This window comes from Carassius auratus, chromosome 30 (assembly GCF_003368295.1).
Source record: "Carassius auratus strain Wakin chromosome 30, ASM336829v1, whole genome shotgun sequence".
In the NCBI taxonomy this organism is placed as follows: Eukaryota; Metazoa; Chordata; class Actinopteri; order Cypriniformes; family Cyprinidae; genus Carassius; species Carassius auratus.
The window spans coordinates 6283742-6311223 of NC_039272.1; the positions used below are offsets into that span (position 1 = coordinate 6283742).

General features: G+C 37.2%; 1 pseudogene; it reads left to right on the forward strand.

Annotated features, from left to right (window-relative positions):
- The first annotated feature begins 1203 nt into the window (after positions 1-1203).
- Positions 1204-27137, forward strand: LOC113048992 (acetyl-CoA carboxylase-like; annotated as a pseudogene).
- Positions 27138-27482: the final 345 nt, after the last annotated feature.

A 27482-nucleotide genomic window follows, 5' to 3' on the forward strand; every position in this document is an offset into this window, starting at 1 on the left:
GGTTAAAATTTAAAATAGACCAGGATTATGGTTGTGTTAACAATAAAATTTACTAGGATAATTTTATATATATATATATATATATATATATATATATATATATATATATATATATATATATATATATATATATATATAAATTTACCATGAAAAATATAATTTGAATAATTATTTTAAACATGGGCAATCGCCCTGTGTTTTAGTGAAAATTTAATACATTTTCAGGTCCATTAAGTACGTCATGTGATGACGAACACGCAGCAACAAACTTTCAAAGAACCATGAGGTCTTCAAAATAAAACAAACACATATGCAGGAGAAGAAAACCAAACATCGTGTAGATGTGCCGCTGTTATGTAAGTATCAGTCAGTGACAAAAATAAATTGTTTGTTGACAAATTGTTTGTTGACAAATAACGGTATCGCCTTGTGAGTTAAACTGCGTTTTACAGACATTTTATGCAAGTTTTTTTTGTAACACACATTTTTAAGATTATGCAAGTTTATCAGGTTGAGATCCTCCAGTTTTGTTGTTTATATTGACCTGCAAAGCCATGAGACTTGAAACTTGTGAATATTAAATAGGCAGCGTGACGTTCGCCTGGTAGTACGCAAACATTTTAAATGAATATTCATAAATACAGCACGGCCTAATTAATATTGATAAGCTTAACTTCAGGGGGAAGGCAGGCTGCAAAGTAATGACAGAATGAGCTAAAATTAGATTATTGTTCATAAAAAATCATTTTCACTTAAAATAATTTGGTTACGAGAACCGTTTGACAGCACCACGATGTCAGTCATCATCATCTAGCTGTTTAAGATGAAAACCTATTTAAATGTACCTGTATTCAAATCGTTTTTTGAGTGTATTTGAATATTTGGATTCAGTTCTACTCACAGAGAAATCATCTATGTCTTAGTATTAAGGTTCAAAGAGTATGTTTAGGTTACTTTGGTTGTGACGTGCCTACTTCAGATTGGAGTGACGTTTGTGTCCTGTTACACGTCACACGTGTTCTGACCTTCGGGGCTGTTGGTTAATACATTCCTAGGTTGTTTATGAGCCATTCCCATCCCCCTCATTTCTTACCATCAAGACTTAACTTTCCCCTAGAGCCCCCCCCCCCCCCACTCTCTCTCTCTCTCTCTCTCTCTCTCTCTCTCTCTCTCCTTGTCTCACACACCACACACACACACAGAGAGAGAGGGTCCACTAAATGGCACTGAGTAGTGTGTGTACGCATTCCGTCACCAGAGAAGGTCTGGACATTGACTGCTTTCCTCAAAGGTTTGAGCTTAACTTTTCTTGAGAATCCTATAAGTTTTCTAAAACTTAAATGCTTTTTCTAAATATTCACTTTCTTATTTCATTCAGAAGTTCTTACCGAATATGTTAATTATTAACTGTAGTCTTTGCATGTGGCACGTTTTTTAATGCTTGCGATTCTGTTTACATTCTGATGCTGTGCGTAGACACACAGATCATTTCAAAAACGTTAGAAACGGTTGCTGTGTGTTATTTAAATACTATTACAGTATTTATCATATTAGCTTTAATGAAAATGTTAAATTTTCAGTTTTTAAGTTGCTTCGAAAATGTTAAAAAACATGTTTATCAGAATCAGACCACATTTTAGTTTTGGTTGCAACATAATATTGCACACTGATGCCATCTAGTGTTGTGCACACTTTTGATAACTTGCTTGGCATGCTTTTTTCTTGATCTTCACAGTTGAACACTTACAACATTCGGACAAAAATAAAAGGAACATCTTATTGTCAGTTCTTACTCGTATAGCTCAACTGAATGCATCATCGAGGTCCACAGGGTGAGAGAGATGCCATCACAAACTCCCACCACAGACTGTTCCGGGGAACACTCTCCTCCAATGGAGCCCGAAATCAGTTAGCTCTAACAACAGGAAATGAGGAAATTCCCCCATCAACTACTAGTGACCCCACTGACCAGTCAGAAAGCACAGAAGCAGCTGTTTCCAACACTTTTCCCATTGAAACTAATACGTCAGATAGGCCCAAATTTGGTTCGAGTGTTCAGGCTAAAGAGAGAATGAAGTTTATTCTGGGAGCTTCTGAGGATAATTCCCTCTGATGATGAGACTTTGGCTATGAGCCAGGTCATCAAACCTCAGCCCAAAAGCATAGAGACACCTAACACACTACCCACCACGTCATCAGAAGTGTTGCCACCCCTGAAACCCATCAGCCTGTTTGAGGTGAGTTTAATGTTGATTATGTGTGTGCGCAATCTTATTGTCACTGTATGTAAATGTGTGTGTGTGTGTGTGTGTTTCTTTAAATCTATTGAAAATTACTATAAAGTTACCTGATTGTATCATTGTTTTCATGAGCTATGTGACATATAGAAACATTCCAAATAAACTGAATTGAATTTTTTTTTGCATCTAAATATAATTAAATAATAATATTAATTGATGGTTATATGGAATCATTTTACAGAATATTTGTCACAATGCAATCATTATTTGAATAAGCTAAGAAAGCAAAAGTACAAAAATTAAAATAAATGCCAATGACTTGCAGTACATTTTAACCTTAAATATTTACCGCTTTTGACATGAGCTCAAATTAGTTTAGATTATATTCAACTTTATTGTCATTATGCAGAGTAACAAGTACAGAGCTAATGAAATGCAGTTAGCATCTAACCAGAAATGCAAGAATATAGTGTTTTAAGTGCAGAGTGAGTGAAGCTATGATTTACAGAATGTGGAGAGTGGAGTTGCTATATACAGTATTGAGCAGGAGTATATATAGAATATAAATAGGAATGCAGTGTAGGGATTGTATGTACATTATGAACAGAGCAATGTAGGATTATATATACACATTATGAACAGCAGCAACATGAGCACAGTGGTAATAAATACAGTTGGATGATAGTATTGTTAAACAATGTATTCTATGCAAAATAACAGTAGTGCAATGTTAATAGTGCAAATGTGAGCTACATCAGTTTTTGGTTCCAATGTGAAATTAATGCAAATTCAGATTTTCCCTCCTGTGCCTCAGTATGACTGATTTAATAGTTAACTTCGGTGTCTAGTCTTGAGATTTGCTCTGAATACCGGTAGAGGACACTGTGCACCACATGAAAGTTCCCAATGTCAAACAGGACAGAGTTATGGACCAGAAATAACAGCCATATGGTCATTCTCAGCGATCACATGACTTGCTCATGCTTGTCACCTGTTAAAGTGACATGCTGCCACATTTCTGTACTATTATTGGAAGCCATTGCTCCTGATGTTGACTTTCAGAGACATTGCTTTCCAGCGTGTTTCCAGAGACAAAATATCCTAGACATATATTTAGGTTTTGTTGGGACAAGTTGTTTTGATGTGGTCTCTGGTTTTCGTGTGTAATCTGTGAAACACTGTTGTCCTCTTCAACAAGTCTCCTACTTGGGCAGACTCCTTCAGAACCAATGGACAGCGGTTGATAATACAGAGCAGGACAAATGCATTTTGTTTTTCCAATAATGGAAGTGAAAGTTTACATGCCAAAAGGTAAGGTCATTCTTTTGGACTTTTGTCTAAACAGATCTTTACTTGTGGTGACATTTGTTGAGACAGATCTGTCTTTGGTTGCAGTGAACAATGTTAAGCACTTTGGCAAACTGGCAATCAACAAATGCAAACTCTTTTCTTTAGCATGCTTTCAACATGGATAGATTTGCTATTTATTAGCAAAAAATATTAGCCCAGATTATAGTAATGAACCTTCAGAAACTTGTAGTTTGGCAGGCATTTCGCAAGGAATTGTATTTATTTGTCTGTAGAGAAACATAAACCAATGATCATCCTCACCCGGCTCTTAGCATGTTTTTCTTGAACATGTGGTGGTGAGGTCCTCACATGGGGGAGGGGACATGAGAGGGAGCAAAGAGGAAAAGGGAGGGAACATAAAACGTTTTAGATGTTGTTTTCTTCTCCTGCATTATCATCTGATACTTTGACATGGATGGAGAAGAAGGACAAACACTCAACTGGTTTCAGTGCCTCAAGAGGTTGGTAGCAGACCAAACATGCACCTTTTTGACGACTGGTCAAAAAGAAAACTTATGATGCTGTGAACTCAACTGAGGTTGACCCGAAATTAGTTTTGAAGCTGCATCTTGGCCAACTTTGATCAATCAAAATTAAACTTGATGCACTTCATCAACAGCATGGTATGAGTATCGGTGTCAATGTTGGGAACAGCGCCACCTATAGATCGTGAATATGCGGCCAAATATAGATTTTGGCTCATGAGATTGAAAATTGGTCAGAAGATCATGATATTGGTGTCTCTCTGTGGATATCAATTTTGCCATGATCAGCCGAACCATTTTGACATTTAACATAAATTGCTATATCTTTTAAACCATTTGACATATATGCACAAAAATTTATAGGGATCATCAATGGCATGTCCGAAGGTACAAAAACAAGAAACCTTTGAGAACATTCAAATTATGTAGTTTAATGATATCTCATTCCCTGGTTTATGCCTATTCTAATTGGTTAGCATGCTAACTAGCTGCCACTTGCCATTCTTTCTAATGTGGTACTTCAGCGATCAGGTTAACCATAAACATTAGTATTAAGTTAGCAAGTTAGCATACTAATATGTCTAACATGCTAAGTCATGCTTTTGTGAGCTCATTCCCACATCTAAACTTCTACTCTGTAGCCTGTTAAATTTGTGTCAGCTGAGTGGGTCACTCTGCTAAGACCCTGACCCTGAGACTTTCATCTTGTGCTGTTTTTGGATTGGCTTAATTATCCCAGATTCCGCATTGTGCAAATCTTTATTGCTCCTTGATCAGAAATAAATGTTTGTTTGAAATAAAAGTGTGATCATGCAGGTTATCCAGTTTAATAGTTGATAGTGTTTTAAACTGCATATCCCTTGTTTGTCTTCTTCCATTCCCCTTTTACTGTACATTCAATTGCATTACATCCAGATATGCAACTTAAAGTGTAAACTTGTTTTACAGTTCAGGGGCAAGTTAAGTGTTAGTCAGAACTGTCTCTGACATTTATGATAACACATTTAGCTGTGATTGGCTGATTTGCTTGTGTGAGCATTTATATTATACCACACTTTGACAGAGGTGGAGAGTACAGAGGCCAGATCAGTAGAGCAAACATTTTTCACACGGACGGATCGAGTTGACTTCAAGAAGTCCATGCTGATTTGATGGATTCTTACATCGTATGTCTGTTTTTCAAACATTTTAGTGTGCTTATATTAGCTAGAAATGCTGCTTTGCTGATGTTTCTCATGAAGGCTTATGTAAACTTTTCTGTTACAGCGTTCCACATCTTTGCTTGTTATTGAAGCCCTACCCAGCTTCCTTTTTAAATGTATTGTATGTTTAAAATAATTAAAATGATGTTTTTGCCTGTAGCCTAGCATGTCAGGCCCCCCACCTGCTGAAAAAAGGCAAAGAACACAGGAAGATGGACGTGCACAGAGATTTCACTGTTGCCTCCCCGGCTGAGTTTGTCACTCGCTTTGGGAGGAAACCGCATTATAGACAAGGTTAGAGTCATGCCTTTACGTGGTAATCTATGCTATTTTACTTAATTTCAGGCTGGGTTTAATATATCTCTCTCATCTTAGGTGCTGATTGCTAATAATGGCATGCTGCAGTTAAATGCATGCGTCAATTCGACGCTCGGTCCTATGAAATGGTTTTCCGTAAGTGAGAGAATCATTGCTTTGTGATGATTGGTCACACCTGAAGACTTGAAAGCCATGCAAGGTCAACAGACAAGAAAAATGAGTTGTTCAAACTATGAAAACGCAACTTTATTTGTATATTGCCATATATTTATGTTATTTAATTACCATTTAATTTTAATATGTGTATTTTTTTATTTATTATTTAGATTTTATTACATAAACCATTGGTTCTAGGCATTATTTTTTTTTCTTTCTTCTCCAAGAATACATAAAAATGGCTGATCACTATGTGCCAGTCCCCGGCGGCCCAAATACAACACTATGCCAATGTTGAGATGATGTGGATATAGCCAAAAGGATTCCAGTGCAGGTACACTGTCCAATATCTGCGCAGAGATGTGTATTTTCTATCATTATAATGATGCTCTTGTTGTCTTTATAAGGCGGTTTGGGCTGGATGGGGGTCACGCTTCTGAGAACCCCAAACTACCAGAGCTTCTTCATAAATCAGGGATATCTTTCCTAGGTATTTCATCTCATTATCTAAGACTTGTTTAGACAGTTAGTCTTGCTAGTTTAGGACAGAGTGTGTTGATGGGGGTTGTCTTTTTCAGGACCTTCCAGTAAAGCCATGTGGGCGTTAGGAGACAAGGTGGCATCTTCCATCGTTGCTTCAGAGCGCAGAATCCCCACACTGCCCTGGAGTGATTTGGTGAGAGATCCCGTTCACGACATGAGCTGCTGCTAGTGTGATTCTTCATCCATCTTTCTTTTTTTTTTTTTTCAGGTCTAAAGGTTGAATGGGCAGAAGAAGAACAAGGGCATGGTCTTGTGATCATGTTCCTCCTGATCTTTATGTGCAGGGCTGCGTTAAAGATGTAGACGAGGGTCTAGCGGTGAGTTTTCACTGCACAATCAGACGTGACATCAGTTTTGATTTAGTTTGCTGCCTGATTTAGGGTTTTTTGTGGCTAGAAGTGCTGAAAAGATTGGCTACCCTGTGGCTATCAAAGCATCAGAGGGAGGTGGAGGGAAAGGCATCAGAAAAGTGGACAGTTCTGAAGACTTTCCCAGCTTTTTCAGACAGGTACACTGTGCTTTGATGCAACCTCATTATGTTTGTGTAGTTCTAGGTTGGGGTTTCATTACACAGTGTCACGGTGTGTTTGTTCTTCAATACAGGTGCAAGCTGAGGTGCCAGGTTCACCTATTTTCATCATGCAGCTAGCCGAACATGCACGCCACCTGGAGGTGCAGATCCTGGCTGACCAGTACGGTAACGCCATCTCTCTGTTCGGCAGAGACTGCTCCATCCAGCGCCGCCACCAAAAGATCATAGAAGAAGCTCCTGCTACCATCGTCTCCACCAGCACTTTTGAGCAAATGGAGAGGGTGAGAAACAAAACTATGAATATTTTCTGGCCATGTTGCCTTTGGTCGTTCATGAGCTCTTAAACTGGGCTGTAAAGTTCACACAGCTGTGTATTTTATTTGGTTGCACCATTTGTTCTTGAGGCTGAATGTAGCTACTATGTTGTAGGTAATGCGCAGTTGATCCAAAGACGGCCTTCAAATTGGTGCACAGACGTATACTTGCAGATATACATTCTGATACAAAAAAAGACATTTATTTATCATGATTGATTTTATTTGACATGCACAACACGGAGCAATGCACACCAAGGTGCTTTGTTTAGATCAGGTTCGTGTTAGAGTTTTAATGAAAGTTCATGATATTTTTGTGCATTAAATTTGTTAGTTTTTTCAGCCTTTTATTTTGGGAACTGTTTCACAATGGTGTTGATATTGGTTTGCACAATTTATTTTCGGCTCTGTGTGTCAGTATGCAGTGCGTCTGGCTAAAATGGTGGGCTATGTAAGTGCTGGTACAGTGGAGTACCTGTTCACTGAGGATGGAAGTTTCTACTTCCTGGAGCTGAATCCGAGGCTACAGGTGGAACACCCCTGCACTGAGATGATCGCTGACGTCAACCTCCCTGCTGCGCAGCTACAGGTGAGTAGCACAGTGAAGTTTTGAGATTCTCACTGCAAAGACCCTAATTTGTTTCATATTTTGTTATTGTTGTTAATTCTCAAATGCTGATCTTAAACTCCTGGTACCTTCTCTCTGTAGATAGCGATGGGGATCCCTCTTTACAGAATTAAGGATATCCGTGTCCTGTTTGGTGAAGCTCCGTGGGGAGACACACCTATTAACTTTGAATCTCCAGAATGCATCCCCTGTCCCCGGGGACATGTCATTGCTGCACGCATCACCAGTGAGAACCCAGATGAAGTGAGCAGGTTTCGACATAGTTAATAATAAGAAATATTGATAACACTTTATATAAAGCCATTATGTATAACACATTATAAAAGTAATTGCAATGCATTAATTATACCTTGTAGTGCACCTTAAAATGCATTGTGCAGTCTCATGAATAATTGTAACCACAGTTAATACATTATAACACTTATAAATTCATTGTTACGCTTTGCATTTTAAATTCAGTTATAATTATTTATGATAAGATAATTATAATACCCTAATAACCCATTATACATAAGTGAGATGTTTCAGAAATATTTTCTAAGCAGCAAAATCAGCATATTACATTTCTGTAAGCTGGAAAAATCAGTTTAGCCATTACAGGAGTAAATTGCATTGAAAATGGGAAGTTATTTTTAATCGTTACATTGCACAGTATTACGGTCCACACTATTTTTGACCAAATAAATGCATCCATAGTGAGCTTAAGAGACTTGCAAATTTTTTTATTTATTTTTTGTATGCAAATATCTTCCAAAATTGTCTAATAATGTAAATAGATTGCTTGTCTACATTAAATAACTAGGATCATTTTATTTACTCCTGGTTAATAACAGTATCTGTTATGTCTTTTTAAAAGCTTAGTATTAATGCAGTAGTCTTTTGAAGACTTGATTTGCCATTTTTGTCCTCACAAGGGCTTTAAACCAAGCTCAGGAACAATTCAGGAGCTGAACTTCCGCAGCAGTAAAAACGTGTGGGGTTACTTCAGTGTAGGAGCGACCGGAGGCCTGCACGAGTTTGCAGACTCGCAGTTTGGACATTGTTTCTCCTGGGGCGAGAACCGAGAAGAGGCAATCTCGTGAGTTGCTGGAGATCCTTAACTAGCAGTAGATACTTGAATGAAATCTTTAAGGCTTTTAAAAACACTAATGGCTTTTGAACTTGAAGGCTTTAAAAAAAAGTCTTTGTGGTCAACAGAAACATGGTTGTAGCCATGAAGGAGCTGTCAATCAGAGGAGATTTCAGGACCACAGTGGAGTATCTCATCAAGCTGCTAGAGACGGAGAGTTTCAGGAACAACGACATCGATACTGGCTGGTTAGATCACCTTATTGCAGGGAAAGTGCAGGTAAGACTCAAACCTAGGAAGTGAACTGAACCAAATCGAGACTCTGTTCTTTTAACCTCTCATGCTAAATAAACTTACAAGCCATTTAAAGTAAAGTGACAGTTGTTTTATTGTATGTTTCTTTTAGGTGGAGCGGCCCGACACCATGTTAGGTGTGGTATGTGGTGCTCTACAAGTTGCTGATGCAAGTTTTAGAGAGAGCATGTCTGACTTCCTGCATTCACTGGAGAGGTATTTCCTCTATGTGGGCACTCCAGACATTGAAAATGCATAGAAACCACTATAATGTTACATCATTCTGTGTTTGATTGTGTTTCTGGATGTTTCAGGGGTCAGGTGCTGCCTGCTGCTAGTCTCGTCAACACAGTCAATGTTGATCTAATCTATGATGGAGTTAAATACTGCCTGAAGGTGACATATAATAAAACACTTGAATCCCTTCGATCATCTTTTGATTCATGAGTTACAAATGTGTTTGTTTGTGTCTGTGGGACAGGTGGCTCGCCAGTCACCCACCACGTACGTTATCATAATGAATGATTCAGATATTGAAGTCGATGTCCATAGACTCAGTGATGGCGGCCTGCTTCTTTCCTATGGTGGCAGCAGCTACACAACCTACATGAAAGAGGAGATTGACAGGTTAGAGAAGAAGAGGTTTGGTGCTGTGTACTTTTTCATATGCACCAGCTGATGTTTATTTAGTCTTTTGTCATATGATGTGTAGCTACCGCATCACAGTGGGAAACAAAACGTGTGTGTTTGAGAAAGAGCGAGACCCTACGGTGCTCAGGTCACCTTCTGCTGGCAAACTGTTGCAGTATGTAGTTGCTGATGGTTCTCACGTTCTGGCCAGCCAGCCATATGCTGAAATTGAGGTAAAGATGAAGCATTTTATATTTCTAGATAGCAGTTTCACTTTACAGAATGCACTTTTTCATATTCTGTATATGACCTTATGTGGCACTGAGAGAGATGTTTTAAATTGCTCATGTTTTTGTTTGCGTTCGCCGTCTTTTTACAGGTCATGAAGATGGTGATGACCCTGCATGTCCAGCATTCAGGTTGCATTCACTTTTTAAAAAGACCAGGAACCGTATTAGAGCCTGGGTGTGTAGTGGCCCGAATGGACCTGGATGACCCCAGCTGTATTCATCCGGTGATTCGTCTATAATTTCACAAAATGAAGCACATGATCAACTGTTTAGTACTGTTTATTCAGTCTTTTAGCAGACACTTTTATCTAAAACTACTTTCAAATTAGGACGATAGAAGCAATCGAACCAAGAAAAGAACATTGATGTGTAATTGCTGTGAACTTGCTGGTATCAAGTTTAAAAATAAGTAAATAAATAAATACAATTACAACAAGCAGATAGGATAGAAATAGAACAGGGAATGCTAGTGTTGGGCAAATGTTGAAAATGTCATAGTCCCATTTAGCTGCATGACCCAAAGATGTATTGGGACAGTTTGACTACACTTAAAAATGCACTTTATGAATGATATCGCTTTATATAAGAGCACACTTTTTAAGCAATATAATATATATGATAAACTGTTCTCAATGAAGAGTATTTTGATTTCTTCTGGTTGTCAGATGTTAATGCATCATGTTCATAATTAATGTGATGAACTATTCCTGTGAGGAACTGACTTGATAAAAATCAACTTGTTAAAAGTAAAAAAGAAAATTGAAGTCAGTTCTTGGTTTGATATCTAATGCATTGTTCAATGTAATTAATGCATGTTTTAGTGTCCAAATCATTTTTGGGGGCCACAGTTTTTGCTTTTTTCCAGTGTTATTTATAGACATACTGCCATCGGTGATGAGAAGTATTAATTCTCTGTTTACGTCAGGTGAAGCCGAATACAGAGCCATTGCCATCCCAAGAGCCTTTACCTGTTGTAGGGGAGAGGCTTCATCAAGTCTTCCACAGTGTTCTGGACAACCTTGTGAAAATTATGGATGGATACTGTCTACCGGAGCCATACTTCAGTCAAAAAGTCAGAACACTGATCCACCAATCAGACTCAAAGTAGCATGAATACTGTGTGCAGTTTGGTCGGTTAACTATCGATAATGCCGTTACAGCTGAAGAAGTGGCTCGACACGCTGATGAAGACTCTTCGGGATCCATCTCTACCTCTTCTTGAACTACAGGAGATCATGACCAGCGTGGCAGGGCGTATACCAATCACTGTGGAGAAGGCCATTCGAAAGGTCATGGCACAGTACGCCAGTAACATTACCTCTGTGCTCTGTCAGTTCCCAAGCCAAAGGGTGAGTAAATTTATCTGGAACATAGATTGTGCTCATATCTCTAGACGGTGTTACACAGAGTCAAGTGTAACTTACTTAAATTTACCACATTTAGTTGATACCAGTTTATATTACTCGGCAGATTCTGTTTGCAAAGATACTGTGTATAATTAATCAGTTTCTAATCAACACTTGTAGATAGCAAACATACTTGACAGCCATGCTGCTACGCTTCAGAGGAAAGCTGACCGAGAGGTTTTCTTCATGAACACTCAAAGCATTGTGCAACTGGTGCAAAGGTGAGAAGTGCCTGATGACTCGCTCAAGCTGATAACATAAGAGATTCTACCTCAGCTGTTATCGTAAGATACACAAAGACTTCTCTGTTAACTAGAAAATGCCACTCTACACCTGTTCTAAATCATTTTAGGTACCGGAGTAGCATCAGGGGGTATATGAAATCAGTTGTGCTGGATCTTCTGAGACGGTACCTTCAGGTGGAGATGCAGTTTCAGCAGGGTACTGTATATGTCCAAGTGTAATCTTCATAATACTGTCACAGAAGATGATTTCAGAAGTTTTCCTTTCATATACACTACAGACCAAAAGTTTGGAAACATGACTATTTTTAATGTTTTTGAAAGAAGTTTCTTCTGCTCATCAAGCCTGCATTTATTTGATCAAAAATACAGAAAAAACAGTAATATTGTGAAATATTATTACAACTTAAAATAATAGTTTTCTATTTGAATATACTTTTAAAAAAAAATTATTCCTGTGATTCAAAGCTGAATTTTCAAAAAATAGCTTCTTTTTTTTTTTACTTTTTATTCATCAAAGTATCCTAAAAAAGTATCACATGTTCTGAAAAATATATTAAGCAGCAGAACTGTTTCCAACTTTGATAATGAATCATCATATTAGAATGATTTCTAAAGGATCATGTGATAATGATCCTAAAATTTCAGCTTTGCATCACAGAAATAAATGACAATTTAAAGTATAATACATTTAAAAACAGTTATTTTAAATTGTAATAATATATCACAATATTGCATTTATTTCTGTATTTTTTGATCAAATAAACGCAGGCTTGATGAGAAGAAGAAACTTCTTTCAAAAACATTAAAAATAGTAATGTTTCCAAACTTTTGGTCTGTACTGTATATATATATCTGGAAATTTTTAGATAAAGGACATAACCTGAAAATGGTTTGTTTTAATTTGATATAATTTAAAAAGAGTTATTTTTTCATTCTTATGACAGCTCATTATGATAAATGTGTCATCAACCTAAGAGAGAAGTACAAGCCTGACATGACTCCGGTACTGGAGTGCATCTTCTCCCATGCTCAGGTCTCTAAGAAGAACGTCCTAGTCACCATGCTCATAGTAAGATCCTTTCTGAAATACTTAACAGTGCTTATTTATATTATTGTATAAGCTGATTCCACTCAAGTCTTTATGAAAGTAGCAACAGAATGTTTAAGTAGGAGTAAGTAGTTTGATTTCATTGATACATCTTGTGCTCATTTCGATTATAATGTAACATTTGTTCAGGACCAGCTCTGTGGTCGGGACCCGACTCTTGCTGACGAGCTCATGGTCATTCTACATGAGCTCACACAACTCAGTAAAATGGATAACTCTAAAGTAGCGCTTCGGGCCAGACAGGTATGAACCTCTTGAACTCCAGCGCTTATGTTAATGCTGACTTTACATATCAGTATGTAAAGTGTTTTCAACTTTGATAATGTGACACTGTATAGAGTATAGAGTAATGACTGCTGACATTTTTGAAAATAGTGAACTGCTGTTTTAAATTGTAATATTTCACAGTATTCCAATTCTTACTGTCTTGGTAAGCCTTCTTTTAAAAAATATTTTTAAAAAAATTACTGAAACTAGGAGTATATATTGTGTATGCACATAGTTTGACCTACAACATTTCTTTCTAAAACAATATTGTATCCATTTCCAGTATAGCATTGCATCTCTTTTTGACTATACAGTATGATTGGACAGTCAAAAGTTACATTTTACACAAAAAAGCTTAATTTTGTGAAAACAGAACATCACACTTTAAATTAAACATGGAATATTGTGTAGTCATGTGATTTAATAAAAGCATGCTAATTTATAACACATATTAATTAAATCAAAATGCATTTAGAAAAAAAAAAAATGCACTAAGCAGGCACATTATGCCCTAAGCAGAAACAAAAAAAAAGTTATGCATGTTATAAATGTTATTCAATAACAACTTTGTTTCTTCAGGTGTTGATTGCCTCTCATCTGCCCTCATATGAACTCAGACATAACCAGGTGGAATCCATCTTTTTATCAGCTATTGATATGTATGGGCATCAGTTCTGTCCCGAGAACCTCAAGGTAAAGTGATTCTTTCGTCTTTACCGCTTTAACACTTTTAGATGTTTGTTTATCTAAATCCTGCATTTGCAGAAACTCATCCTGTCTGAAACCTCCATCTTCGACGTCTTGCCCAGTTCTTCTACCACAGCAACCGGGTTGTTTGCATGGCTGCCTTAGAGGTCAGTAAAGCTTGACCTTTGCTTCCCAACTGTTAGTGGTATGCATTCAGGCCTTTCCAATGTGTTGTGTGGGATTTCCTCAGGTATATGTACGGAGGGGGTATATAGCGTATGAGCTAAACAGCCTTCAGCATCATCAGCTGCAGGATGGAACATGTGCCGTGGATTTCCAGTTCATGTTACCATCATCCCATCCCAACAGGTATAGCAGCAACCACATGTAGATACTTATATACTCTATAGGTCTTACAAATACGATCCAGAAACTGAAATCTCTGAGTCGTGGTGCTTCACAAGCCACACTGTTCATGTAATAGATTAACAATACAATTGAACCTGGATGTATAGTACAACTGTTTTCTAGTCTGAATGTTTCTGTATGATCCCCTGTAACATTTATTCTCCTATATTGACATTGTTTTCTGTGTATCTCTCCTCTGAAAGAGAGCCTTACGTCTCATTGAGCCAGTCCATGCCCAAACCCACGTAATACGCTCTTTATTTTTTAGCATCTATTTAATGAAGTAACTGAGTGCACAAAAACAGATGATTTCTTACACTCCTAACTTCCCACTTTGGTGTAAAGCCTGGTTTGGGTTTCCTTTACTAAGCTTTACTGGGAGATGGTATAGAGCACAGCACAGGGGCAAATGGGGTGTTTGATCTACTTGTTTTGAGTATTTCATTTTCTACATAAGCACAGGTTTTAATGATTTAAAAATAGACACTGAATCATATGCTTTCTTTGTATATATATACCGAAATGAAATCAAAATCAATCCTGTTTACTTTGGCACACATTCCTAGCCTCACTTGTGAATGACTTTCATCAAAAATATAATAATCAGAAATGTCACATTTCAAACACCTTTTCATGGTGATTTTAAATATTAAAGCATCAAAACTAAATCTTTATAGAAATGTTTCCGTTTCTTCAAAAGTCAAAGCAGATTGGTCAATCACACTGAATCGCGTTATAGGGAAAGTTCACCCAAAAATGAACATTTCATCATCATTTACTCACCTTAATGTTGTTTCAAACCTATACAAGTTTCTTTCATATGTTAAACATAGAAGATATTCTGAAGAATAATGCTAAGCAAAGAGTTGATGGTCCCAGTTTGCTTCTATAGTTTTTTTCCCTACTTTGGAAGTCAATACAGCTGTCTTCATATCTTGTTTTGTGTTCAACATAAGAAAGAAATGTATACAGTTTGGGAACATCATGAGAGTAAATGATGATAAAATAAAACTGTTCCTTTAACTGGGTTGTTCTGTATATGAATAGTAATAAGGATTGTAGCTTTGGATGTTTTGCAAATGCAAAAAGTGATTCCCTTACAGTTAAATTTGCTTGCTAATTTTCAACCTAAAATCTATTTAGATTTTTTTATAGAGAAATATTTCTACTAAGATTGTTTTTAACATAATCATGATAGAAAGAAATCCAATGCTAACAACTCCCCTGCTCTCATTTCAGAGGGAGCAGTCCTACTTTGAACAGGTAGAGTACAGCTCCTCCTTGCAGAACCATGTAGTATGTCTGCAGCAATGCATGCTGGATGCAACTGTTTAATGACTTGAAGAAATTTAGCCTTAAGGGTTTTCCTTGTTTTATTTTGGATTTAATGGCTCGGATTTTTTTTCTTTGATTTATTGGGTAATTCTACAATCCTAAATTGGCCTTAAATGTGCATTTAGTCAACACAGTATTAAAATGTGAAATGCATTTACCAATCCATTGTTTAATTTAGATGAGCCACATGACCATGACCATCAGGGAGTGTTTTGCATTTAAACTTGTGCTTTTTCCATTTAGCACAAGCAGTGCTATGAGTTTAGCATGTTTGTACATAATTGGTACACATAATTCCTTACTTTTGCCATTTTGCATTCACACACACACATACACATCCTATATACATACATATGGAATATTCCAACTCTTCCATCACAGATTTTCTGTTCCTGTGAATGATACGGGAGAGTTTCAAACAATGCGTCGTCAGGGCAGTGAGCTCTTCCTTGAGGGGTCGATGTCGCCCCCCTGTCAGAGGATGGGAGCCATGGTCGCCTTTCATAGTTTTGAACACTTCAAAAGGTGCTTTCACTTCTTTTTTGTGTAAATCGAGATTTAAATGGTTAATATAATGGAAGATGTGATCTGTGATTTGATTGTATTGTAGGTGTTTTGATGAAGTGATCTGTCGCTTTGCGGATCCGCTTTGTGAGAGTTCTCTGTTCTCTGATGGCTGTTCCACCTTCTGTGATGGGAGAGCTGTAAGGTCAGAGTTAGGAGAAGAAACTAATAGGGATGTAACGATTCACTCAACACACAATGTGATTCGATTCTCTGTACTGATTTCACAATATGATTTTCTCAAAGTTTTTAACTAAATGAGATTGAAGGCGAATTATGAAAGGTGCCCTTTTATTATTTTTTTGATAAAATGCTGCACATTTTTTGTGAAAGTGAAATATGTCAAAAAACAAAACTAAGCTGAAATTTTGAAAATAAATACAAAAATAACTCATAAATGAAATATTTTAATGTAAACAAGCTAAGGCTTTGCCAGTGCTCTTTTCATTTAAAATTAGAGAAAACTACTGCATCATAATCAAAATTCAAACTTGAAACATAAACAGTTTTTAGTCTAAGTTATATTGTTTAATTTAAAAATTTGAAGCAAAAACAGTATGGTCTGACTTTAGTTTTGTGAATCTATACTACATTAAACATATCTGCATGAAAAACAAAAACAGCAGATGAGTTGAATGAAAATGCAATTCACTTTCTGCCAGCAGGTGGCGCTTATGAAACAGAGGCAATAAAGAGTTTGGTTGCCACTGTAAAGAATCAGCACTTTAATATGCATTATACAGAGGCAAGATGAAAGAAAATACCATCTAAACTTTACTAAATCTCCTCAAAGATACATGAACTCAGTTTTATTGTTATTCATTTATCGTCTTAAGCAAATTGAGTCATCTCGTATTTGTATTGATTGTAAAATGTCTATTGCTGCATCATTACATCCCTAGAAACAAACATTAATATTTCATAAAAAAAAAAAATCTTAATTTACTCATTTAATTCCAAATTTCCTTTTTTCTATGAAACACAATATATATTTAATGGTTGATTTCACTTTACATATGCTCTGTCTCTGTTTCAGAACATGAAGGAAAATCCCATCCACATCATAAATGTGTCGATCAAACAAGCAGACACTGAAGATGATGATGCTTTAGTCAAGGATTTCACCGCCTTTGCTAATTCTAAAGTATGTTGAAGACTTATCCTCTTGGATGTGTGTGCTGCTCCATGACTTAACTCTCTTTGTGCCTCTTTTCAGAAAACTCTGCTCTATGAGTATGGAATCAGAAGAATCACATTTTTAGTTGCACAAAAGGTGAATGCTCAGATACACAAATGACCAAGTATGTTGTCACTCAAAAAAGATTCAAATGAAAAACGGTAAACTGATCAATCTTACCCCTCAGCGGGAGTTCCCGAAGTACTTCACGTTCAGGGCCAGAGATGAAGTAAGTGATGCATCTGTCGATTCGGTCATTTAAAAATGTCTATTGTAGAGTTACAACTGAACATTGTCCTTCTATTTCTCTTTAGTTCCATGAAGACAGAATTTACCGTAACCTGGAGCCTGCTCTGGCCTTCCAGCTTGAGCTTAATCGTATGCGTAACTTCGATCTGACGGCCGTTCCCTGTGCTCATCATAGGATGCAACTGTACCTGGGTGCTGCTCGTGTGGAAGAGGGTGCAGAGGTCACAGATTATCGTTTCTTTATCAGAGCCATCATTCGCCACTCTGACCTCATCACCAAGGTACTAGACATTATGAAATATTATATTTAATAGAAATGAACCTACAATATATTTAAAACCTTCAACCATGCCATGATTTTTTATTTTGTCCGTGGGAATATTTGGGTCAGAACTCGTGATTACATTAGTCTATCTGGACACCATCATAAATGCATGCTTGAATAATCCTTGGCATAAATCCTAAAATATTTTACTATACTGAATATAATTTTTACACATATTTGTACACATACTTTTTTTGTTTATAGTAAACTAGCATTTCAAATATGGGGTTAGAATTGTAAGAAAGAAAGAAAAAAAAAAAAAACCTTTTGAAAGAAGTTGAGTGTCACATAATCATCAAGAAATCATTCCGATATGCTGATTTGGTGCTGAAGAGAGATTTATTATAATTAGTGTACAGCATTATAAGATTTTTTTTAAACTGATGCATATTTCGTTGTTGTAAAATGTGTAGAAATTTAAAAGCACAGCATTTATTTGAAAAATATTTTTTGCAACAGTTTAAAAGTCTTTGTCACCTTTGATAAATTGCATTCTTGCAGAATATAAGTATTAACTTTTTTTATATATATAAAAAAAAAAAAAACTTACTGACCCCAAAGCTTATAATGCTAGTTTATATATTGATGAACATTATGCACCAAATTGCTTCCAACTTCCACTTGTTTTTAGACTTTGCAATTAAAAGTCATTGACAATAGATGTTAAAATGTTCATACTAATGCATGCATCTTCAATGTGAAACCAGAAATCTTAAGTTCTTATTTCATATATATATATATATATATATATATATATATATATATATATATATATATATATATATGTATATGTATATGTGTATATATATGATTTAATTTTTTCACTCTTTCTGTAGGAGGCCTCGTTCGAGTACCTGCAGAATGAGGGAGAGAGGCTGTTGCTGGAAGCCATGGATGAGCTTGAAGTGGCCTTCAGTAACATATCCACTCGTACCGACTGCAATCACATCTTTCTCAATTTTGTACCCACTGTCATTATGGACCCCTCAAAGGTTAAATTCAAAAACATAAACTCTTTTTCTTTAAACTCTTAAATGTAGTTAATCATCGCTACTGCCCGTGTTCCTGAGCTGTATTGCTCTGTCGTCTTTTCCTACAGATAGAGGAGTCCGTGCGCTCAATGGTGATGCGATACGGTAGTCGTTTGTGGAAGTTGCGCGTTCTCCAGGCTGAGCTGAAGATAAACATCCGCCTCACCAACAATGGAGATGTCATTCCCATCCACCTCTTCCTCACCAATGAGTCCGGCTACTATTTAGACATCAGCCTTTACAAGGAGGACACTGACCCCTCCACTGGACAGGTACAATCTACATTCGCTGGATTATTATTATACCACATGACACATTGGCATAACAGAGAGTAGCCAAGGAGGAATAAATGTGTGAAGGAATTCCTTTTTCTTTTTTCAGTGATAGATTTCAAAGATACATAGACATACGTCTGACCCAGTTTCTTTTTGATATTCACTGCTCAAGTGCAAAAATTCAAAGGTTGAAAGTTCAGTGGTACATAAGCTCAGACACAACAGCAGCTGTTTCATTCATGTGTTTATCATTACGCTTTTGTACTCCATGCCATTTCTTCAGCTGACCGTTTTTTTAGAGGGTGCAAAACTGCTGAATGAGTTCCTGAGTGTAGTTTGCACAAACAATGGCTAATTCAATGTTGTATATGTGCCTTCATCTTTATTTGTCTGTGCTTTAAAGTGCATTTGCATTTTCTCTTGCAAACTGAATCTGATTCACCACTGAATGCAGTGCCACCCACATTAACTTGGTCATCTAAAAATAGGAAAAAACACAAGTTTTGAAACTGATGTCGCCGATAAAAGCTGTACTTGCATTACTGTGAACCAATAAATTACCGAAACTGTGTGTCCACTGAGTGAGACTTTGATGTTGAACAATTCTAGACACGCTAGAAATCAAATATTAAGTATTTGCTTTGCAAATTGCTGTTGTAACAGTGCAACAAACGTATTAACTCCATGGCCACCTATGTCCATAACAATATCTGAAGACCCCATGGCTTCTCCATTTGTTTCATAATTTACTGAATAATGGTTAAGGATAAGGTTTTTTTAAAATGCTAACTTACATCTGCAGATAATGTTCCAGTCGTTTGGAGACAAGCAAGGTCCACTGCACGGCATGCTAATCAACACACCGTACGTCACAAAAGATTTACTGCAGGCCAAACGCTTCCAGGCTCAGACCCTCGGCACCACGTACGTCTATGACTTCCCGGAGATGTTCAGACAGGTGAGGTGTCTTGTTCTCACTGTGATTGTCTTGGTTCTGGAATGTATAGTTGGAAGGACATTAGCCTGTTATCTTTGCTTTCTGTTGCCAGGCTTTGTTTAAGCTTTGGGGACCAGGAGACAGCTACCCTAAAGACGTGTTGATGTGTAATGAACTGGTCCTGGATTCTCAGGGGAGACTTGTGCAGATGAACAGACTACCAGGAGACAATGAGGTGCATCAATAATTTCTCACTGTATTCTTTGAGGGATTTTCTCAGGCACAGGACTAATTCTCTATGGATCTTTGGAGAATGTTTTTCATCAAATAGAATTATGGAACTTGTTTACATTTTAATAATTTTCCTTGTAAAGAAAAGATGGAAAGTAAATGGATAAGCTCTGTGCAAGCCTTTTGTCTGTCCTCCCTTTCCAGATTGGCATGGTGGCTTTCCGCATGAAAATGAAGACTCCAGAGTACCCAGAAGGCCGAGATATCATTGTGATCTGTAATGATATCACCCATATGATTGGCTCATTTGGACCCCAGGAGGATGAGCTTTTTTTACGGGCGTCTGAGCTGTCGAGAGCAGAGGGGATTCCACGTATATACATCGCAGCCAATAGTGGAGCTCGAATCGGCCTGGCGGAAGAGATACGTCACATGTTTCAAGTGGCTTGGATCGACCCAGATGACCCTTATAAGGTGACCGAATGCTTAATGTCTGGGGAGTTTCATGTTAATTTCACTGTAATATCGCTAATGTTTTTGTATCTTTGTAAAGTCAAACCACCACTGACTTGGGTTTTTTCATTTTATAAATCATATTTGATGCAAGTTTGCTTCGTTTACACAGCTTTTGTCCAAGTCTATTATTCTGTTTTGCCCATGCAGGGTTTTAAGTACCTGTATCTGACGCCTCAGGACTACACCCGCATCAGTTCCTCCAATTCTGTCCACTGTCACCATGTAGAGGAGGGAGGCGAGTCCAGGTAACCCTAATGGCTTCACTATGCACAGAATGAACTACTGTATACCCAAACCCTCTCTCACTGGCTCTTATGTGTTCAAATAATGTCTCAGGTACATCATCACAGACATCATAGGGAAGGAAGAGGGTCTTGGAGTGGAGAATCTGAGGGGTTCTGGCACAATAGCTGGAGAAACTTCTCAGGCTTATAAGGAAGTCATCACCATAAGCATGGTACTACTGTATCTAACATCTTCCCATAATCTCATCAAACAATATACAATATATTACCAATGTTTTGGTCATCTGGTAATCATTCTGTGCTCCTCTAGGTCACATGTCGTGCTATAGGAATTGGTGCGTATCTGGTACGTCTAGGACAAAGAGTAATTCAAGTGGAAAATTCCCATATCATCCTGACTGGGGCTGGGGCATTAAACAAGGTGTGGAATTTAGTGGAACACCTTAAAATGTGTCATTTAAAAAAATAATGAATATGAATAAAAAGTGGCATGTTTATGTTGGTTTCCTTTATTCCTTAAGAATAGATGAAGCCACTTTAATTCAGTGATTTAAGTCTTGAACTCTGTATTTCTTTATAGGTGCTGGGTCGTGAAGTGTACACCTCCAATAACCAGCTGGGAGGGGTTCAGATCATGCACAACAATGGAGTGACACACAGCATTGTGCCAGATGACTTTGAAGGGGTGCTAACTATACTACAGTGGCTGTCCTACATGCCAAAGGTAGTCTGTTTACAGATACTGTAGGGTGAATCTCTAAACAACAAACAAAAAAACATTCCTAGTTCATAATTATCCCCAAAATAATAATGACAAAAAAGGTATCGTGATTTAGAATTATAAACAAATGCAGCATCGTTATTTTTTAATTAGCATTAAAAGGCACATATTCTACCATTATAAACACCCCTGTAAAAAGTCAAATACTTCTATTTAGCAAAGATGCATTAACAGGATGGTTCACCCCAAAAAAAAATATTTTTTTAATTAATTACTCACCCTCATGTTGTTTCAAACCTGTAAGACCTTCGTTCATCTTCAGAACACAAATTAAGATATTTTTGATGCAATCCTAAAGCTCTCTGACCCTCCATAGACAGAAAGGTAACTACCACGAACAAGGTCCAGAAAAAGTAGTAAAGACATCGGTAAAATAATCCATGTGACATCAGCATGAAAGTTAATGATGCAATGCATTGTTAAAAAAAAAAAGTGTGCATCGTATACAAGTTGGCATTTGTATCCAAATGCATAATTTCTAACATATTTGCATCAGTAAAAAAAAAAACTGAAATATATACATATATAGTTATGATCTTGACAGGCTTTAGATGTAATCTTTAGCATGACTTTAAGTAGTTTGGGCTGTTAGTCCAAATGACAAAAGGGCCCAGTGTGTTTTGTGTTCATTAACATCAAACAACTCTAGTGTTTTCTGTTAAAATTTAGAGCAATCAAAGTCCCGTCCCAATAATGCTTCCTACTGATCCAGTTGAGAGGGAGATCGATTTTGTTCCCACAAAAGCCCCCTATGACCCTCGCTGGCTGCTGTGTGGACGACCCCATCCCAGTAAGAATCGAATTATCCACTCAATCTGTTATGAACAAGACATACTCAGGAGCTCAGGATGATACTGCAAGCTCAGCCTGTCTTTTCTGTGACTGTGTGTTGATAGCTGTGAAGGGAGCATGGCAGACTGGGTTCTTTGACCATGGCACATTTATGGAGGTGATGGCTACCTGGGCACAGACAGTTGTGGTGGGTAGAGCCAGGTAAGTGAAGATGTCAAACAAACATTTGATTCAACTGAATATTCTGAGCCGAGCGAGACTGTGAATGTCCTACAGGCTTGGTGGGATTCCTCTTGGTGTCATTGCCGTTGAGACCCGCACAGTTGAGGTTACCATTCCCGCAGATCCAGCAAACTTAGACTCAGAAGCCAAGGTCAGAGTCCTGACACTATGAACGTTTTAGACCCTGACTGTGGTTCCCTTGTGTTCTCTGTGTTTGCTGTTAGCGTGTCCCAATTATTCTTATCAGTATGCACTTAAAGTGTCTTTTCTGCCTCAGATCTATCAGCAGGCTGGTCAAGTGTGGTTCCCAGATTCGGCGTATAAAACCGCTCAGGCTATTGAAGATTTCAACAGGGAGAAACTTCCACTTATGGTGTTTGCCAACTGGAGGGGCTTCTCTGGAGGCATGAAAGGTATACAGCCGGTTTTCACACACAAGTATGCTTTTTAATATGGATTATGTAGTTTTTATTTTATTTATTTTACATTTAGTCATTTAGCAGATGCTTTTATCCAAAGCGGCTTACAAATGAGGAAAACAGTTAAGATGTCAAATTTAAAATTAAACCATTAAGATGTAGGGGATGCTTTAAATTGATTAAAAGTGACAGTTACGTTGTTTTAAATATGGATCTGTTGGCCTTTCTATTCATCAAAAAATGCTATTATTGATTTAAGCAGCACGGTTGTTTTCATCATTGATAAGAAGAAGAAGAAGAAGAAGAAAGTACCTTAAGCACCAAATCAGCATATATTAGAATGATTTCTGAAAGATCATGTGACAAAGACGACTAGAGCACTGACTACTGAAAATTCAGCTTTACCATCACAAAAATAAATTAGACTTTAAAATATATTCATATAGAAAGGATTGTAAAATTAAAATATTTCACAATATTACTGTATTTTTGGTGAGTGTGTTAACTACTTTCAGCAACATTTATGAAGGGCTGTGCATCTGCAAAGTTTTAAGAGGTTTTCTTTCAAGTTTCAACATGAACGCTCTGGTTCAGATATGTATGACCAGGTGCTAAAGTTTGGCTCTTACATCGTGGATGCCCTGCGAGAGTTCACCCAGCCTGTACTGGTTTACATCCCTCCCCACGCTGAGCTGAGAGGAGGATCATGGGTAGTGATCGACCCCACTATAAACCTTCAGCACATGGAGCTCTATGCAGATCGAGAAAGCAGGTGAGCATGTCCATACACCTTCCCTTCACTACTCTTCTAAATCTTTTTACTCCATTGATCTTATTTGATCGTTCGCCTCAATTCCTCTTCAGAGGGGGTGTTCTAGAGGCTGAGGGCACAGTAGAGATCAAGTTCAGAAAGAAAGACCTGCTAAAGGTCATGCATAGGATTGATGCTGTGTATTCACGTCTGGCTGAGCAGCTAGGTATAGCAATCACACTATCTCACTTGAACACAAATGTCCTCACTGGCAGGGAATGTTTACGTGCATGTGAGTGACACACGGTTTACTGTTGTACTCCACATAGGCAACCCAGAGTTACCAACTCAGGAGCGTAAAGACTTGGAGGCCAAACTGAAGTCTAGAGAGGAGTTCCTTCTTCCCATCTACCACCAGGTGGCGGTGCAGTTTGTGGACCTTCATGACACTCCAGGAAGGATGCTGGAAAAGAGTGTCATCATGGTATATAAAAAAATGAAGTATTAGGAGCAGAAGGCTCCATGTGGTCATAGCTGTGGATCACATGCATGAAAACTACCTGATTTAAAGAGTGGCCTTTGTTTTTTTCACCTGATCGAATGTTTTCAGGACATCCTGGACTGGAGGAACGCTAGGTCATTCTTTTACTGGCGTCTGAGGCGACTGCTGTTGGAGGAGGTGGTGAAGGGGGAGATCATGCAGGCCAACCAAGATCTGAGCAACGGCCACATACAGTCCATGTTACGCCGCTGGTTTGTGGAGACAGAGGGGACTGTAAAAGTAAGGAAACCTCATTCACGTGAACTGAAGATTTCTGTTTTTCTCTCTTACTGAAGTCGACCGTTTATAACAAATTCAGACAATTGTCAGCTTAGGATCTGATTTGCCAAAGTTGTTGTTAAACACTATTAAAAGTAGTTTCTGGTGAAGCTGCAATAAAATCTAAATGTGTTGCCTAACTGAAATGAAGAAATATCGACATTTCTAAAACTTAACATGAAATAAAAAATTAAAGATTCAAACGGAAAACATGCAAATATTAATAAATACTGTAATAAATAATACTAAAATAACATTGGTAGGAAGTGTAGCTGAGCTTTGCTAGCTAAAATGTAACTTCAAATGTATCTTCATCAAACTTGACTATGATGAAGTTGATGTTCGTCCCATGTGAATTAATTGTTTCTTGCAGGCGTATCTATGGGACAATAACAAAGTGGTGGTAGAGTGGCTGGAGAAGCATCTGTCCCAGCAGGATGGGACATGTTCAGTCATCAGAGAGAACATTAAATACTTGAAGAGGGACTACGCTCTCAAACACATCCGCAGGTCATTTTCTCCCCTCGGATTCATTTTTTTCCATGGATGTAATAGCACACACTGCTGTAAAATACATTTAAAAAAATTATGCTTTTCAGAGAATTATCTTATAGTCATTTATTCGGTCAGAATTACAGCAAAAACAGTAATACTGTAAAACATTATTACGATTTCAAAGAGCTTTTTATGGTTTATATCTGTGAAGGAATAAATCAAAGCTGAATTTCAGACAGTTATGCTGCATAATATTTGTGAGAAAGAGATACTTTTTTTAGGATTCTGTGATTAACAGAAAGTTAAAAAGAACATTTATTTAAAAATATAGTTGTTTGTATAACTACGTCAATTTAATGTGTCACTACTGAATAAAAGTTTAAAGCTCTTTAAAAAAAAAATCCTGAACTCCAAACCTCTAAATAAAATAATAATAATAAACTCTGAAAAGCCAAAGTTTTGCATCCAACACCATTCCTGGTTTTCAGCTTCTCAAATCAGTTTTCTAATAACAATCAAACTTTAAGTCAGATTTGACCAGCAAACAGTGGGTGTTTAAGCAGACCTCTTTTAAAACTTTTCCTGCATTATATGTTTAGTTTAGTCCAAGCCAACCCAGAAGTGACCGTGGACTGCATCATCCAGATGGCACAGGACATCACTCCCTCACAGAGAGCCAAAGTCTGCCACCTGCTGGCCACCATGGACAGCTCCACCAGCAGCTGAACACATCCATGCCATTGAAAGAAACCTACAGAGAGATAACAGTCAAGTGGTATTATTAATAAATAGTGCTTTAAAAGCATAGTTTAAAAGAAAAAGGAAAAAGGACACTTTTGGTTGGTTCTTTGGATCAACACATCGGTCAGTAACCTTAAACGCACAATTTTAAATGTCCAGCAATCACATAGTCCTCCTACTCATCTTAGTGCACACAGTTGTTGTTAGTGTGACTCTCAATGACCATGTTAGGATGGACATTTCTCAGCGGAGCACCAGAGCTTTTCTTTAAACTCTCTCAAGACAGGGAAATTAGTATGCAGTGTTATTAGTGTGCCTTTGTGTCCTTTCTGTGGAAATAAACGAGACTGAATATCAGATGGTTTTAGGGAATCACCAATGCTTGGAGCGCACATTCATGCTGTGTAGCACTTCCTCAGGAATATATGCAAGATTAATTGTGAAGAACAAACTATTAAATCTTTATTATTAGAGCGAAGTAACAGTATTACACCTAAATACAATCACTGTAGATATCAGGGTAATTCTTGATGACAACTTAAAGTAGTTATGAACAGACATTGCATTGCAAAGTACTGTAATGCCTGCAGAATTGTTAATGCACATTCAAATCGTCATGAAATTCATTTTCTGTTCATATTGAATGTGCATTAACTAATCTGCTTGGTGTTAAATATATCACATAATGAAAGTGGTTATACACATACAGTGTTATCAATATCAGGGCCACTGTATATTTAAATGGCTTGAACTTTGGTCGTTTGTATAGTTTATTTCACATGACTGCAGGTAATTCTTCTGTTTATATGAATGCAGCCATACAGTATGTGCTGCTTCTATGAATGGAGGAATATGTGTACTGTACTCAGCTGCTGATTATGATTAAAGAAGACTTCTTGATCGGATGTAATGCCTTTAATTGAGTTTGTGTGCTTTTAGAACATACAAGTCAGAATAATACTACAGTAGAGCCAAAGGGCCTGACTTTGTTGACTGATTATCAGGCTGTTTTTAAAAAGAAATTTATAATAATTATGCATTAAATAATATGTGTTTTCATCTTGGTGAGTTTGTGGTCATTTATCGAATTCATAATTATCTTGATCTTAGAAATACAGAAGGGTCGACATTTTTTTTTCCAGTCTTGTTTATATGCAGTATTTGCTTTGTTTTTGCCAATATATTCTAGCCACACTCTATATCCAGGGTGACTTTCGTTTATGTAATGTCACTAATATTACTTATCGTCCATGATACATAAAAAATATTTTATGTAAATACATAAATCTTTTTTTTTTTTTTTTGGATTGACTGATCTTTTTTCATTTTCCTAAGCTGTTAAGTCATCAGTATATATATATAATATATAATATATATATAATATATTTCAGTTTGTGTGCAGTT